We start from the raw sequence: 17,526 nt of genomic DNA on the forward strand, positions 1-17,526 counted from the left end.
AGAAAGGCAAAGACAACTTATTCCGAGGGCGAACAAAATGTTCTCGTTAGTTTCTCTATTTACTTCTGTTGCGTTGTTGTTTTATTGTTATATTTTATCTTGTTTCTTTCTGTTCGTTCATTTATTTTCTTTATTGTTCTTTCATTGTTTTTTTGTTTGTTTTTTACTTCGCTTTTTGTGCCACTTTTGGCTAATTTGCGAAGATGGGGAAGTGTGTTGATATGATGAAATTGACGAATGGACACTCAGAAACATCCATGCCAAGGCCGAGATTCGAACCCAGGACCCCTGGCGCCGTAGCGCGATGTGCTAACCACTCCGCCACGGGGGTCGGGTTTCATTGTTGTGAGCGTGAAGTTAGCAAGGGGAATAATGACTTGTATTACTCTGGAATGCTACAAAAACAAGCATAAAAGCCTATTACCGGGCATAAGAAGAAAGAAGGGGCATCGGAACATTGAGGGTTGCCACTCGAATGACATCTAAATCATCAATTTACAATAAAATCAAGAAATACGATTTACAAGTTGGCACACATCAAGAGTTACTATTCAGGTACGTTGATAGATGCAATAATATGTTGTTACATTTTCAAAAATAACTTTAAAGGTTATATTTTGTATATTTTAAAAAAGTCGCACCCATAACAACACAAACTCGCACGCCTGTGCCTACCCTTCCAGTGACACCACGCTTCGTCACTGAGCATCCTCCAACTAATGATATCCACCTGAAGGGCTGGACTGTGCACGAATAATGCAATTGATCACAAACTTTCTTCCTGAAGTTTACCTCAGGATGTGTTTAAATCTAAGAATAAAGTGGACGCTTAATGTGATGTCAAAGACTTCTCAATATTGGATACTGAAACGCACTAATGAGAGCCCAGAATAACAAATAATATTGTTGATTTGGTGTCGTGGGAGAAGTGCACGTGGGAGGAGCGCAGAGAGAAAAAGATCGTGGGTGAAGCGCACATTCAAATGTTCTTCTTTCTTTCTTTGCAGGTGAATGCGCAATGGAAGTTATTACCAGTGTCAAGGGTAAACCTTGTCTCTTACTGGACGGACATCAGTATCCGTAAGACTGAAAATGTTATCTACTGGAGACGTGTAAAGGAACGCAGGCTGAAGTGCAAGGGATCGCTAAAGACGACGACGTTTTGGAAAGAAAACCTCATCAGTGGTTTTCGAATGTTGCACAATATCGAAAAATGACGAATAGAGGTTATGAACTAGTTACTAAAATTCCAAAATATGATAACGTAAAAACCTCTTTGTGTGAAATATGTAGGAAAACACTGGGAACAACCCAAAATCTGATTGGTAGTTCCGAAATCTCCTTGGATGAAAATGTGTTGAGACTTTCCGACGGGACGAGCTTCCTTATGCTTGACCTGACAGTGGACTGGTGTTTGCAAGTAACAGTGGCAAGAAATTATTAACATCTTGTGATTCTTTCTACCTTGACGGAACATTCAAAAGTTGTCCGAAACAGTTTGAGCAAATTTATTCAATTCATGCTGATGCAGGAATTTCTGAAGAGGAAACAAACATCTGGCCAGCTGGTTATGTGTTACTAGAAGATAAAAAGAAATATGCATACGTATATGCAGTTGTTTACGGCGCTCAAACATTGTGGTTGGACTCCGCAGACTTTCAGATGGTAGGAATAGAAGCAATAAGAGAAGTGTTTTCTCAAGCATCAGTATCAGGTTGTAATTACAATTTTAATCAATGCCTTTGACGTCATATACAAGACCTTGGCATTCCAGGTCGCAAGAGAAGAAAACAGTATATTGAAACCGATAGGCGTATAAAAACAATTTTAGACAAATATGTTGAAACTGAAGATGTATTTCGTTGCCTCAATTCTCCGTCGTACGTTGCAAAGTTTGATTGAAGATCGTTCTGAAAAGTTGACGAAGCTGTAATAGAAGCTGCTGATAGAAGAACCTTTAAACCACCTTCGTGTATTAATCTACACTTGTCCAGTCCCAAGTCTGGTAAGAAAAGTGCGAGGGAAGGTTCTTATTGATAATCATACTGTGCGCTAATCCCACTAACACCTGAGATCCTATGCGCTAGTCCCACGAAATCTTGCTGTGCGCTGATCTCACGTGCGATCCGATCCTCCCACGTAATCGTTGATTTATTGCCAATTAATATAGAATGTAACAATTATACTTCTACTGTATTAATTTAACCTGTATAGTAAAGTTATTTTTCACTACTTTTAGAACATTATTTGGTTCTTACTGGTGGATATCTAGGCAAATATTCATTTCAAACATCCATCACAATAAGAAAATAAATTTCGAAAATGATGTAAAGTGGAGCTCACACACACACTACATACGCAGCAGTGCGTGAAGAAAAGCGTAACATTGGGGTAAGACAGCGTAACAATCTGTTTCTTGAAGTTGAAATTTTCACACAGATAACCTTCAATTTGATTCTCCTCCTTAAACTATACATAATGAATGGCAGACGGCTAATTTGGAGATATGCTTTTCTTCTTTTACAAGAACCAGTCTTTTACACAAATCAAGTAACGTAAAAGCAATAAAATAGATTTATGTATAGAGATACTAACGGGAAATGCACACAAGGTAACGTTGTTACAAGGCGCGAGCATTACCGAAGATACTCTTGTTAATGTAAGCTATGCACATAAATGTTCTTCTTCGACTTGTACACCTCGATTTTCATAAAATTAGCATGTCAGGTAAAATAATTGTTTTGGAGCAAGGTTAGCCGAGACATTTCTGGAACGACAAACCCAATTTCGTGTATTTAACGACAATAAGTAGATTAGATATATATTTAGCGGAAGGCACATGTTTGTACCTGCGAAGATAACAATTATCTCGCCACAGAAGATAAGCCTTATCGCTGTCTGTTGTGAGACGATGCTCGCGCAGATAAAAGAAAAATAACAATGAACCTATTGTTTAATATTCTTTCGTGAATCTTTTAGATACGAAAATACACAAAGATAAAGCAACACAGTGCAGGCATCCTTCAGTTGCTAAGGCACGGTTAATTACCATACGGAGGTGCTGAAGGATAGCTTGCCTTTGCGCGTTTTCTTATCTCGCAATGAGAACGTGCTCTGCGCCAACGTAAGGCTCTGCTGAATCTCAAGTTGTTATTAAAGGATTGTCATTTTTTTTAAAGTGTATTTCCGTAGTTTGTGCTTTGATGGCGTATTTGCCCAACATCCTTCATTATCTAACCTTGAAGACCTGGTTCATCTGCGCACGCGCAATAGTCTACAGCGCATTCCAATGCGCACACAGACTATCTTCTCTTGGTCTCCCTTACCTTACCAGCTAACGCTGGAGCAACCTTGCGTTCTGACGTCACCGCAGAAAGGTTTTATTGTTGCGCAAAATGACTAAGTTGTTGGGTTTAGTACTCTTAGCATAAACAATACATTTTCTGTGTATTTATGCTAAGGGAACCAAACCTAACAGACATACCCTAACAAAGTAGGCATTCGTCGTATGACGTCAGAACACGAAGTTGGTCTACCGTAGAGCAATAAAGGAGCCCCATCTTCTCTAGGCTGATATCGAATCTGGTGCGGGGCACATCCAGCCTCCACCAAACGCCAATTTCGTAGTTCGCATGTCTAGTATAATCTCAAGTATGTTGTTAGCAATCAGCGCTTTCCCTAACGCAACACCAGTGATAAATGATTATCAGAATACACGTTGCAAGCCACGTGTGCAGAACCTGACGTATGATTCAACTGCAAAGGCTGGGTGGGTATAGCATTGTTGTTTCGCTGCTATTCTTGGACCGAGATAAGCGGTACGGCCAGGAGATAATAGCATCTTAAGCAAGGTTGTTTCTTGTTTCCTACTGTGGGCGTTAATGGTTATTTCACCTTTCTGCTGCAGTTCCATTACCGCCGCTTAATATGGGCATATTTTCAAAATAATACCGAGGTATAAGAGATAGTTTTTTCGACATCTTCCTCCACGCAATACACAATATAAGCTTCAGTCAAGACAATAGTTCTTATTGTATTTCTCTTTTTGTAGTTCTCTTATTTACGTTCTGCCTTTTCTGGCTAACCGTGACGACGAGGATTAAATGACTATATGAAATTAATGTAGACGGACTCATAAACGAACATCATGGTAAGGCTCGAAGCCGGAACCTTCGTTGGAAAAATTGATAAGTCGAAGACTCAACGCAGTCAGCCACCTGGGTGGCTAATAGACCTAGGTTTTGTTCGACTTCCAATTTGGTTACTCAACCACTATCCACGTCTCTAGGTCAATCGCGGCGATGAGGATGAGTGCAGCAATTATCATACAGATGATGGGACAAAAGCAACGACACAGCATTGTCTTACGAGAGTTCATCTCAAATGAGACACAATTACGTACCTAGGTATATGTAATATGTCTGTGGCTTTGTAACATTCCAGACACACTACTGAGCCGTTGTTTGTTGGGGCTTGGTGTGGTAGTGAGTCCACCAAACAGCAAAAGTAAGAGTGGGTGAACTGTCCATGGCCATTTTCATTAGGACTTAACTTTGGGTAGGATCGAATTTGTGGCTTAACTTTGGGGGAAGGGGAGAGGTTTTCATCCTACAAAAATAGCGTTCACGATTATTTGCTAAATAATTATTACATTGCGAAATTACAAATATCATTTACTACTTTGCTCCTCGTGTCTCAGGAGGTTAACAAAATAATCATTCACTTGCAAATTTTAACAAATCTAAAAATATTGGGGGGCAAGTGCCCCCCTTGCCCCCGCCAAGTTACGCCTATGTTTTCCATAATGAGATGAGTCATGAATTAAAATAAGAGCGTCAATAAACAGAGAACAACAACTGTTTCGATTCAACAGAATTCCATTCCTTTAAACAACATAGGATATAGAATAAATAATAATAACAATGAATTTGCTTACTAATATTTTTGCCGTTTCGAGTGCAATGGGCTGAATAGGTGACTGGCAAGCCTGCTTTTTTCTAGAAAACAAGTTTTCGTACATTTTAATGAAGAAACGTCACCCAATCTTTTCCTTACCTCCCTATCACCATCTTTACCTTCTTTTTTCTAAAAAAAATTGTCTCCTTAATGCACAGTCGGTACCTATGAAGATTTGGTTAATGAAGGTAATTTAGAATTTTGATCGAGATTCGAACACCTATCTTTCTAATACATACTTGCTATCTAATGCAGGACACGTGGGAGGATATGGGCCAAGACTAAGTATATTTTCTATGTTGGCCCCGGATTGATCAGAAATGTGTCCTCCCTCTGGACAAAGATGCAAAGATCGAAAAATATAAGTAGATAAATACAGGAAGGAGCATGGTCGCTTAGACCAGGGATTGAAGATGGTGCGGACATTCTTGCCTCGATTCCAGTGACACCCTATTCGTAATTACTCCCGGTAAAAATAAATCGAAAATAGAAGAGATTGCCTGAAGACAGGTATATGAACACTGACTGTAAATGCTTAATGGCATGCCGTGGAGTTTTTATGCTAAATTTGCAAGACACTAAATCACACTGCATTTACATTTTTGCAATGAAGTCCTTTTTCCAAAATTACTTCTGCTATACCACGCTCATCCAACGGTGTAATTATGGCGACACAGCCAACGCCTGAAACTATTCGAAGCATGAACACGAGAATTAACATGAGCATCACTGGGTGAAATCAAATTCACGAAGAACAATGGAGAAAAATTAACTATATCGCGTGTGCTATAATAGCTAATTCAAAGCTTGGGTTAAAAAACATTCATAAAAGAATTTCTCTCATTTGCATGTAATACTTACAGCTGCAGAACCATCGTGGTTGGTTCTATTCTGAAACTGAGTACGTAAGTCGAACGCATATTAATTAATATGAAGTTGTTGAAACTAGTATATTTGAGTGGAGGGAATCTCTTCACGTATATTAATTATTAAACACACAAGACAGCAGTATCACTACGCGAGCATGTTAACCTTTATGCCTCAAGACATTGAGGTTAATCGGGACTGGACCTACAGTTTAAAGTGCGATGTGCCTCTACCGGGGATCAAATCCGCAACAACTTGATTACAATGTGACAGTGGTAGAAGGAAGAAAGGAAGGAAGCCCGAACATAAATGCACGTATGTAAGCTGCCTGATAAGTTCTGATAGACAGAGGCATTTCCATTAGGTATGTAAACATACATTTATCAAAAATGTACAAATAAATCATACACAACGTAAAAGATAAAACTGTGAACTTTAAGGCAAAAAATACATACTTATAATAGTCTCCTATATATATATAAATACTTATAGCGTAAGATTGCCTGAAACTTAACATATTTTCTATTTCTTGTATTCAGTTATTTCGATGCACACTTCAGTATATAATGAGTCTTTGAATAATTTTAAAGTACAAATTGTCATGAGTGTTATATTACTCAGAAAAGATGAATGTTTATTGAAACAATAACATTACACCTTTTATAGTTGATCTCAAACCCTTTAGAAGGAACCCTTAGTAACACATTACTATCAGAAACATTTTAACCTGTTTGTCCAGGAACAGAGCTATACCGAAATAAAAAGTGTCAGAAGAGTAAGTTCACTGTCTTTCAATTGCCAATTTTTGTTTTCCTCTCTTTTGATTAATTTTTCGAAAGAAAACTGTTTGTTAATATTGAACTTTACTTGGTAGAACATATCATTTGTGTGCAGTTCTATGAAAAGAGGGGGGGATACTTATTTATATGCATGACAAATGTGCATCAAGTGAATTTTATTGAAGCAGGCACAGGTAGCAAATATTACTGTTGCTAGACAACAAGTACAGGGTGTCCGAAAAGTCACGCAACGAGACTTTGAACGTAAGTAACTTTTGTACCAAAAGCGATACACACACTAAACTTATACTGGGTATCAACTATGCGGATATTTCTTGGAATATTAAACAAGAAAATTGTATAGGAATGTGTTCTTGTTTTCATTATTTGGTTTTGATGATGTGGATTAAATTACTTTTATTCTCAAGAGATGGCGTAAGTGGTCCATGTATCAGCTTTTTGCGTGGGCGCCAAGCTAAGAAAACGGTTAGTGAGTGAGAAGCATCATGGCGCGAATCGCGATAACCACAGCTGGACATTACTAAGAACATACGTCGTCTAAAGTGATTAGAATTGTATTTCAGTGATACTTCATGTTAGTTAGTGCATTACAGGTAGAAAATAGATGTCTCAAAAGAATCAGCGTGTGCATTTGTTATTGTGTTTTCTTACAAGAATCAACGCAACTCCAACATTTTTATGGTCCTCCAAGCCTCGGATGTCTACATCTACCTGACTTTGTGAACTGTAAACTTTGTGGTGAACGGTGTGTTCTAGTTTTGCATTGACATAGCGTGGTCCAGTTGTGTGGATTCGTGTCTCAAGAACTGAACGTTTCGTGCGGGTGGCAGAAGGGACATTCCGGAATCTCGATACTAAATTTATTGCGTAGCAAGCATATTCAGAAGGCGGGGAAGGAAATCAGCTGATTCTTCGTGCGAGCAGTGTTTCCAACCGGCGAGACGATTGTGTGTCCAACATCGGCAGCGCTGAAGTTTGCAGGTAATCAGGCTCATTTTAGTACCATTTCCTTTTCCTTTCTTTACATTACATTACGTTCATTAATTGCATTATTGTGAAACCTTATCAGTTATCCTTTCACCATGACAGAGGCAGAGATTAAACGTTTAAAAGTTGTGCGAGGAAGCTACAAAGGGCAATTGACCCGTATGAAAGCATTCGTCGATGCATTTGACATTAATATACAGAGTGTTCAGGAAATTAAATTGAGATTAAGTCACTTGACAGAGATGTGGGACAAATTCAATGACGTTCAAACCAGTTTGGAACTTCAATCGGAAGCAACCGAAGAGGAAGTTCACAGAATAGAATTTGAAGAAAAGTACTACAGCATTAGGTCTCAAATGGAGACAATAGTGATGCGGCATGATCAAATGAATCAGCCCAGTGTTAGTACTAGTTCTGTTACGTCAGTTCAGTCTCAACTTAGACTTCCAAAGATTTCCATACCCTCTTTTGATGGAAATTATGAAAACTGGCTTCCATTCAAGGACAATTTTAAAGTGTTGGTCCATGATAACAATACATTACCAGCAATACAAAAATTTCATTATTTGCGGTCCTCTTTAAAGGGACAAGCCAGTAAGCTCATTTCAAACTTGCAAGTCAGTGAGACAAATTATACAGTAGCATGGAACTTGCTCACTGAAAGATATGATAATAGCAGGCTTATTGCATCACATTACGTTAGTGAACTATTACACATAAAGTCGGTGCGTAAAGAAGATGCAAATGAATTGAGACAGTTTGTAAATACAGCAACCTCAAATCTGAATGCTTTAAAGGCTCTTAAACTTGAGGTGCCTTTGGATGAAGTCATTTTATCACAACATTTTGTATCTCATTTGGATCACAATACTCGTAAGGAATTTGAATTATCACAAGAGCATGATTACTTTCCTACCTTGTCAGAATTATTTGCATTTGTAGAGCGCAGGTGTCAAGCTTTAGAAAACATGAAACCGACACATAGTGACACCAATGCTAAGCAGTTTCAATCACATGATAAACAAGGTAAATTCCTGAAACAAAGCAACATGTATTTAGCAACATCCACTAACATTCAGTGCATGTACTGTTCCGCAAATCATACTTTGTACCAATGTGAGACTTTCTTACAGGCAAGTTATAAACAGAAGCAAGAATTTGTGAAGAAGAAAGGTCTTTGTTTTAATTGTTTATCTTCAAAACATTCATTGAAATTTTGTAAATCTGGAAATTGCAAAATTTGTAATTTGAAACATAATACTCTCTTGCATAGGGATACTCCTGAAAGACCAAGATCGTCGAGTGTCAGTAACAATACAAGCAATAGACAACAATTGAATTCTAGGGTGTATCCTCAAGAAAGCAACAATGTGGCAAGAGATGAAGCACCTCAATCTTCATATTGTACAGTCAAAGAAAGACACACTTCACAAGTTTTATTGTCAACTGCCTTAGTGAAGGTAAAAGGCAACAATGGACAATTTCATTATTGCAGAGTCCTCTTAGACAGTGGGAGTCAGTCAAATTTTGTAACTACATCATTAGTGCAGAAACTGCGACTGAAGAAAGAAAACTATGTTGTTCCAGTCCAGGGAATAAACAATTCGTGTCTTGAAACTAAACATTGTGTAGATGTTGTAATCCAGTCTAGAACGTCTAATTATACAACAACAGTGAAGTGTCTTGTGTTACCAAAAATCACAGGCGACTTGCCCACACAGGTAATCGATTGCAGTACTTGGGATCTCCCAAAGGATATTCAGTTTGCTGATCCTTCATTTCATCAGCCAGGCAGCATAGATTTGTTGATTGGATCTGAACTATTTTTCTTGCTACTACGTTCAGATAGAAGAACAAGAATAGGAAATTATCCTGTACTTCAAGATACAGAGTTAGGATACATTTTAGCAGGAGCTATGCCTCAACAATGTGAAACACCTACAACAGTTACTTCATGTTTTGTACGTACTGAAGATAGCCTTCAATTACAATTACAGAGGTTTTTTGAGTTAGAGGAAGTATTCACGAAGACCAAGAGCAAAGAAGAAATGGATTGTGAAAGGCATTTTCAAGAAACAACCATCAGGCAGAAGGATGGTAGATTTATGGTTAGGCTACCATTCAAACCAAATCATACTGAATTAGGGAATTCGTTTCAACAAGCTGACAAAAGATTTCATCAGTTGGAAAGAAGATTAACAACACAGCCAACACTCAGGCAGAACTATTGTGAATTCATGGACAATTATGAATCATTAGGCCACATGAAGCAAATTAAAACTACTGATGAAGAGAACAAGGAGTCATATTACCTACCGCATCATGCTATTATTAGAGAAAGTACTACAACACCTGTGAGAGTTGTATTTGATGGATCATCGAAAACAGACAGTGGACTATCCATTAACGATGTTCTAATGACAGGGCCTACAGTCCAAGAAGATCTATACTCTATTGTACTGAGGTTCAGAACGCACAAGATAGTTTTTACAGCAGATATAGCACAGATGTTTCGCAACATTAGAGTCCATCCTGAGAACACTAAATATCAAAGAATATTGTGGAGAAAATCACCAAACGAAGAAATACAAACTTATGAATTATTAACTGTAACTTATGGCTTAACCTCATCGCCGTACCAAGCTGTTGCAGCATTACAAATGCTTGCAAGACAGGAAAACGAAAACTTTCCCAATGCATCCAGCATATTATTAAGGGATTTTTATTGTGACAATGTAGCATCAGGAGGTGATAACATTGAAACTATGCTCAACTTACAGTCTGAACTGAATGAACTCTTGAAACGAGGTGGATTTATTTTACGCAAATGGTGCTCCAATTGTGAGGAATTAGTGCAAGCAGTACCAGAAGAACACAGAGAAGTTCATTTACCATTTCAGTTCAATAATGAAGCAGAAATAAACACATTAGGCCTCATCTGGCAACCATCAACAGACAAATTTTTAATTTCGTGCAAAGTAGCGAAAGATGGAGACTTTTGTTCACCATTAACGAACATAACCAAACGACAAGTTGTGTCAATTGTTAGCTCCATATTTGATCCACTGGGACTTATAAGTCCAACTGTCATTTTATACAAGATGTTTTTGCAGAAACTTTGGAGTTGTAAATTGGAGTGGGATGAACAATTAGATTCAGATTTAAGAAACCAATGGACGAATTTGTATCAACAACTACCAGATATAGTTCACATCCAAATAGAGAGATTTGTACTGACAACAGAAAAGACAAATGACATTCAGATACATGGATTCTGCGACGCAGCAGAAGAAGCTTATGGTTGTTGCATTTATATCAGATCAAGAGATGAGTCAGGAAGAATCAATGTTAAATTACTGTGCGCAAAGTCAAGAGTAGCGCCAATCAAAAAAGTTACTTTGCCACGACTAGAATTGTGCGGTGCTCTTCTATTAGCTAAACTAGTTAAGAAAACAACACCAATTTTGAGAATTCCAATTGACAGTACATATTTTTGGACAGATTCAAAAATCGTACTTGGGTGGCTAGCAGCGTCCCCCACTCGATGGAAAACCTTCGTAGGTAACCGTGTTGCACAGATCCAGGAACTTTCTGTTATTAACCAATGGCATCATGTCACATCTAAGTGTAATCCAGCAGATTTGATAACAAGGGGAGTAGAACCAAGAGCCCTCAAGGATTCGGAAATTTGGTGGAATGGACCTACGTGGTTAAAAGAAGATACTTGGCCATTACATGTTATGGAAAATAGCGAACTTGAAGAATGCATAACAGAACAAAGGAAGATTGTTACATCAATGTTTAGCAAGATACATGGAACAGAAGCAGATTTCATGCTGAGATTTTCCACATTACAGAGATTGCTTCGTGTAGTAGCAACATGCTACAGATTCATTTACAATGTTAAGAATCCTGTTTCGAAGAGAACAGGAAACTTTTCTTATGTTGAATTACGTGCAGTACTGATGAAATGTATCTTAATTGTGCAACGCATTTCATTTCCACAAGAAATTCATGACTTAGAAGAAGGACAACAAGTATCAAAAAATAGTCCTATCAAGGATCTTCATCCATTTATTGATGACAGACAGCTGTTACGAGTTGGTGGAAGACTCGAAAATTCAGAATTGCCATATGAGAGCAAATATCAATTAATTTTGCCTACCAAACATCATCTGACGCAACTCATAATTGAATCAGAACATCGTCGTTTATTACATGCAGGGCCTCAATTGTTGATAAGCTCTTTAAGACAGGAATACTGGATTCCACATATCAGACAAACAGTAAGATCTGTCTTGCATAAATGCTTAATATGTTTTAAGTTGCAAGCCAAGGCGTCACATCAACTCATGGGACAATTACCAAGCCCAAGAGTCACACCATCACGTCCATTTTTAAATACAGCAGTAGATTATGCTGGTCCTTGTATCATAAGAACAAACAGAAGAAGCAGAATCACTACCAAGGGATATGTAGCTATATTTGTGTGCATGGCTACTAAGGCAGTGCATATTGAAGCAGTTATTTCCTTAACATCAGAGGCATTTATCGCTGCTCTACGCAGATTTATTTCTAGAAGAGGAAAATGTCAAAACATATACAGTGACAACGGGACTAATTTTGTTGGAGCTAACAGAGAACTGAGAGAACTCAGTCAACTCTTCAAAGCAGAACAGCTAAAAGGTGGACTTGAAGATTTTGCAATAAAAGATGGAATCAACTGGCACTTCATTCCAGCTAACGCGCCCCACTTTGCAGGATTGTGCGAAGCCGCTGTAAAGTCTATGAAATATCACTTTAAGAGGATAGTGGGAAATGCTACTTTGACATACGAAGAGCTTGCAACATTGTTAACGCAAATTGAAGCATGCCTCAATTCCCGACCCCTGACCTCAATATCTGATAATCCCAGTGACACCTTTTACTTAACACCTGGTCACTTTCTTATAGGGTCACCTCTCATGTCCATACCTGAGCCTGATTTAACTAACTTGCCACAAAACAGTCTTTCTAGATGGCAACACATTCAGGAATTACAGCAACACTTTTGGAAGAGATGGTCGAAGGATTATCTCCACGAACTACAACAGCGTCGTAAATGGACGGCTTCAACAGAAAATCTTCAACCAGGCATGGTGGTTCTGGTCAAAGAAGACAACGCACCTCCACTTACATGGAAAATAGCAGTAGTGGAAGAGACGTTTCCTGGTAAAGACGGTGTAGTGCGTGTGGCAAAAATTAGATCAAAAACTGGTTTTACTAAAAGACCAGTGAACAAATTGATTCCCTTACCTAATGACAATTGAATTAGCAAATCTGTTGATTGGAATTTATCCAATCAAGAGGGGGGAATATGTATAGGAATGTGTTCTTGTTTTCATTATTTGGTTTTGATGATGTGGATTAAATTACTTTTATTCTCAAGAGATGGCGTAAGTGGTCCATGTATCAGCTTTTTGCGTGGGCGCCAAGCTAAGAAAACGGTTAGTGAGTGAGAAGCATCATGGCGCGAATCGCGATAACCACAGCTGGACATTACTAAGAACATACGTCGTCTAAAGTGATTAGAATTGTATTTCAGTGATACTTCATGTTAGTTAGTGCATTACAGGTAGAAAATAGATGTCTCAAAAGAATCAGCGTGTGCATTTGTTATTGTGTTTTCTTACAAGAATCAACGCAACTCCAACAAAAATCATGCTCTACATGAATGTTCAGTATGGGGGGGAAAAAGTTTTTGTACGAAGTAAACACAAACATGGATAAAAGATATCGCTTGCAAAAATCTTCGATACATTCTTACGCATGTTATGCTTTACAGACTATTTACGGGGTTAATTATGGCATTTTCATAAAAAGTATGTTAATTTTGAAATTGCGAGATGTACTGGCAACATTTGTCGCGTCAGAGGCCAGTATACCAGATGAAAGAAAAGATTCGAAATTTATCGTACTAAAACTAACCTACCTATCTTTTAGTACGATACATTTCAAATCCTTTCATCTGGGCACCGACTGAACAACAGGCACAGGTACTGCCCTCGAAGTCTAGGTTGCGTGACTTTTTGGCCACGGTGTATAACTTTAATAACGAGAGAGAGAATTATGCAATTGAGAAATCATATTAATCATAAGTAGACTTTGGTCACACGTTTACAGGTGGACATGTCAAAATCATAAGTGTCATCTGATATAAGTAGTTTGTATATTGTTGAGTATTTGAGATAATATACGTCACTCCTCGAACCATTGTAGAAAACTCGCGAGGATAAATGACTAATTGTATGAGGGACGACATCCCAGAAACAAATGTCTGTCTGTAATAACTAGAGACCGGATTTTAAAATAAAGGAAATTCCTTTTTTTTTATTTTTCAACACTGATACATTAAATTTCTTGCATTTTTCACTTTACTTTATATGAAATTTAATGTATTCCTTTTCACATATGAATGGTATATATTGTGCTTTCACTTAAAATTATATTTTTCGAGGGGTGCAAAAATAAACTATAGTCATTTTCAGTGCCAGATCTACTGCGGGAGGGCGAAGACAAGTAAACCTTTTGGGGGTCCTCAGCCATTGACATACTAGAGGATTCGCGTATGTAAAAAAAACGCAGTTTCTCAGGGGTATAGAAACGGATACAATATATACAGGTAAAGTTAAAGTTCCCTGTGCATGTAGCACCGTGCCATGAAGGCACATTTATGGTATGTGGGGGGGGGGGTAGGGCCTCACATATGTTTTATGTCGGCCATCTTGGAGGTAATGTGATCAGCACTACGTTCTGGCAGACTTTACCCCCCACCCGGGTACCATTTGATTTGAGGCTGGGTGGGCCCTGGAGCCGCTTTATGCAGGTACAAGCCCGGAAAAATCCCGACCTTCGATCACCCACCCCGGGTCTCCCGCGTGGAAGTCCGACTAGAATCAAATCAGGCTAGAATTTCACGAGAAATGTAGTGGTGAACCTGTCTTTAATCAGATAAAAGTTGACTGCATGATTGTAACAAATGTATCATGTTCCAGGTGTGAGAAAACAGTGTCATCACACCGACCCCCTTCCCATTTAAAAAAAAATTCGAGTTGAATTTAATATAGTGGCCACCAATATGTGTTCCGCTTGGAACACACCAAATTGGTTCCCCCTAAGCGTATAACCTGTTTCTATTATGACCAATTGTACCCAGCCTAATTCCTTTACTTTTTATGGGGGATGTTGAGGGACTTTTGAATCACCCTGTAGGGACTTGACTTCGTCAACATGAAATCAAGAATTACGCATAAACACACACACACACACATTCATTATATATGTGTAATATAATTATATATATATATATATATATATATATATATATATATATATATATATATAATGTGTGTGTATGAAGGTAGGTATAGGTAGAGAAGGGCCTTTGGTAATATTTTGCGGGGGAGGTGGGGGGCAAGATTTGTAGATCCGGCACTGGTCCTTTTTCATTTCTTCTTTTGGCAATAATTTTCCCTTTTTTGTCCTTTTTAGAGTAAAATTTTTCCCTTTAAAATTCGGTCTCTAGTAATAACCAAATAATAAATTCCGGTGACTAAAAAATTGATCACTAAGCATGAAAACAATTTCTGTGTATGTGTTTTATACATTTATTTTTCAGAATCGCACGAAAAATAGCAACTTTCAATTGTTTGACTACATGAATGAAAGCTAATTAAAATTAGCGATATCCAGATCACTGACGCACAATGATTAAACGAACCTATGAACCAATCACCATCGTTCCACTAAATCAAAGCTCATTCTATCGTACCACATATCTATTCTCAGAATTAAAAACCTTGCACAACTACTCGGAGAGCACAGTGAACAAAGCTGCCTATTAATTTAAATTCACTGGAACATGCTGCATTATTGTGGAGTGCATGTGTTTTCATTAACCCTAGGCTTGATGGTTCATTTTGAGCCTTTTCTCAATGGACTGTCTTTACACGTACGAAAATGGTGTAAACACGTACGAGACTTCATGAATATTTATCTGCACGCCATGTAACAATGACAAAAAAAGACATCAACTTACGCAACATATGGCGCTGTTTTAACACAATTTAAATTGAAAGTTGCACAATCATTTCGTAAGTCTACTTACACATTACATACACGAAAGCAGGGCTGCGAGGGAGGGGGACTACCAGCATACGTGATCTCAACATGTGTCGGTCAACTCCCCCTAAACATAGCTGTGCTTTCTTCATTCTACGAGAAATATAAAAAGCATAACTTCTTTGCGGTCAATGAAATTAGTGCTCTCAAAATGCTATGAAGTAGTCGAACGCTCCTGATCTGTACATTGTCGATCTACACATAAGAGAAGCATTACGCTCCCGTATATAAGTTGTTTTTCTTGTGTCGCTTTCCTTCCTCCAACTAATCGCGACATAAGAATAAATGATGTGATGAAACTGATATATAGAGACGTCGGTGGCGTGATGAGTCCACCCAAAGCGTTAGAAGTTGCCTTAAAATTTACAGTTAAAATGTCACAGACTGCCTTCTAGTTTTAAAACAAGTAAGGCGAAAGTCGTTGATTTTTTTAAGTTACTTTATGTATGTGTATATATATATATATATATATATATATATATATATATATATATATATATATATGTATATATATATAGGAATGTGCTATTTATAAATTACAGTTGTCCGCACTAAACATATTTTTTTAATAACTGATTCATTAAAATTACACAATAAGGATAACTATGTAATGCTTTAAAAACAGCCACAGATACATGGCAGGGAAAAATCACTACGCTTTCGCAGACATTGGGTCGTAATATTAAATAAGCAGGTGATAGTGAGCAGAGCATAAGCACTCACTCAATTTATTGAAAATATGCTCTTTTTGTATTATCAAAATTCGGAAACAAATCTCTACAAAAAGGCTGCAACTTGGGGGGGGGGTGGGGATTAGACACCCCACAGCCTCAAGAAGGGCACAGCACAGAACCTTCCTACATTCTCAATATCCATTTGAATGGATAGAGAATTGATATGGTAAGGTGGTACATTTTCGATCACAAAAAATTAAATTCAATATAACTTGAAAAAAAATAGGCAGCAAAATTACAGTTTTTTTGCCAATGAAATGCTTACTTATTACTAAAGTCGCTGACATAACATGACATTTTTAGTATTGCTACTACAGCAGAACGAAATTTCGGTCGGATAAAATTTGATTAGAATTGTACCTAGGTAGGTACAAATCTGATCACCGTGCGGTACAATTTGGATCAACATTGAGTGAAGAAACAATATCCTTAATGAATACTAAAAAAGTCAGCGCTTCTAGGCTTTTGTGGCTCACATGATTGTCAAGAATCAAGACAACTTTGCCTTCAGTTTTGTACCTCGTAAAATGTTGTAACCATTGAACAAATACCTTGTTATTGATGTGCCCTTTCTTGCTCATGGCCACAATGGAACCATCCGGCAAAACCATCTGTAAATTCAGGTTTTACTCAATTTCCTTTGAAAATTATTAACGGGGGTTCGCAAGACCCCACTGCGTTACAACAAGCACACAGCGTGACATTCTCTCCTCGATCCATGTCTGTCAGTGATCCAACTTCTCGTTTTCCTTTTCTGGACACAATTTTAAGAGGCCTGTTATTCAATGGGAAGCCACATTCATCTATGTTATAAACACACACTGCCTTATGTAGTACTCCACTCTCTTCCATAACATTGTAAAGTAATGTGAAATATCGTTCAGTGTCTGTTCTGTCTAATCCCTGAGCACGAGATCTTCATAAGCCTTTCTGCTTCATTAACGTCAGTGCGGGATGTCCTCATGAATGCCCGAAACCACTCCAAAGGTGGGTCACATTATTTAATACTGCAAAACGGTAGG

General features: G+C 38.0%; 1 protein-coding gene across 3 annotated transcripts in view; it reads right to left on the reverse strand.

Moving 5' to 3' along the window:
* Window positions 1–17,526, reverse strand: part of lilli (AF4/FMR2 family member lilliputian) — a 357,328-nt gene that overhangs the window by 243,876 nt on the left and 95,926 nt on the right. The gene's annotated exons all lie outside the window — the stretch shown is intronic.

Source organism: Lepisma saccharinum, chromosome 6 (genome assembly GCF_977018435.1).
Source record: "Lepisma saccharinum chromosome 6, izLepSacc3.1, whole genome shotgun sequence".
NCBI lineage: Eukaryota > Metazoa > Arthropoda > Insecta > Zygentoma > Lepismatidae > Lepisma > Lepisma saccharinum.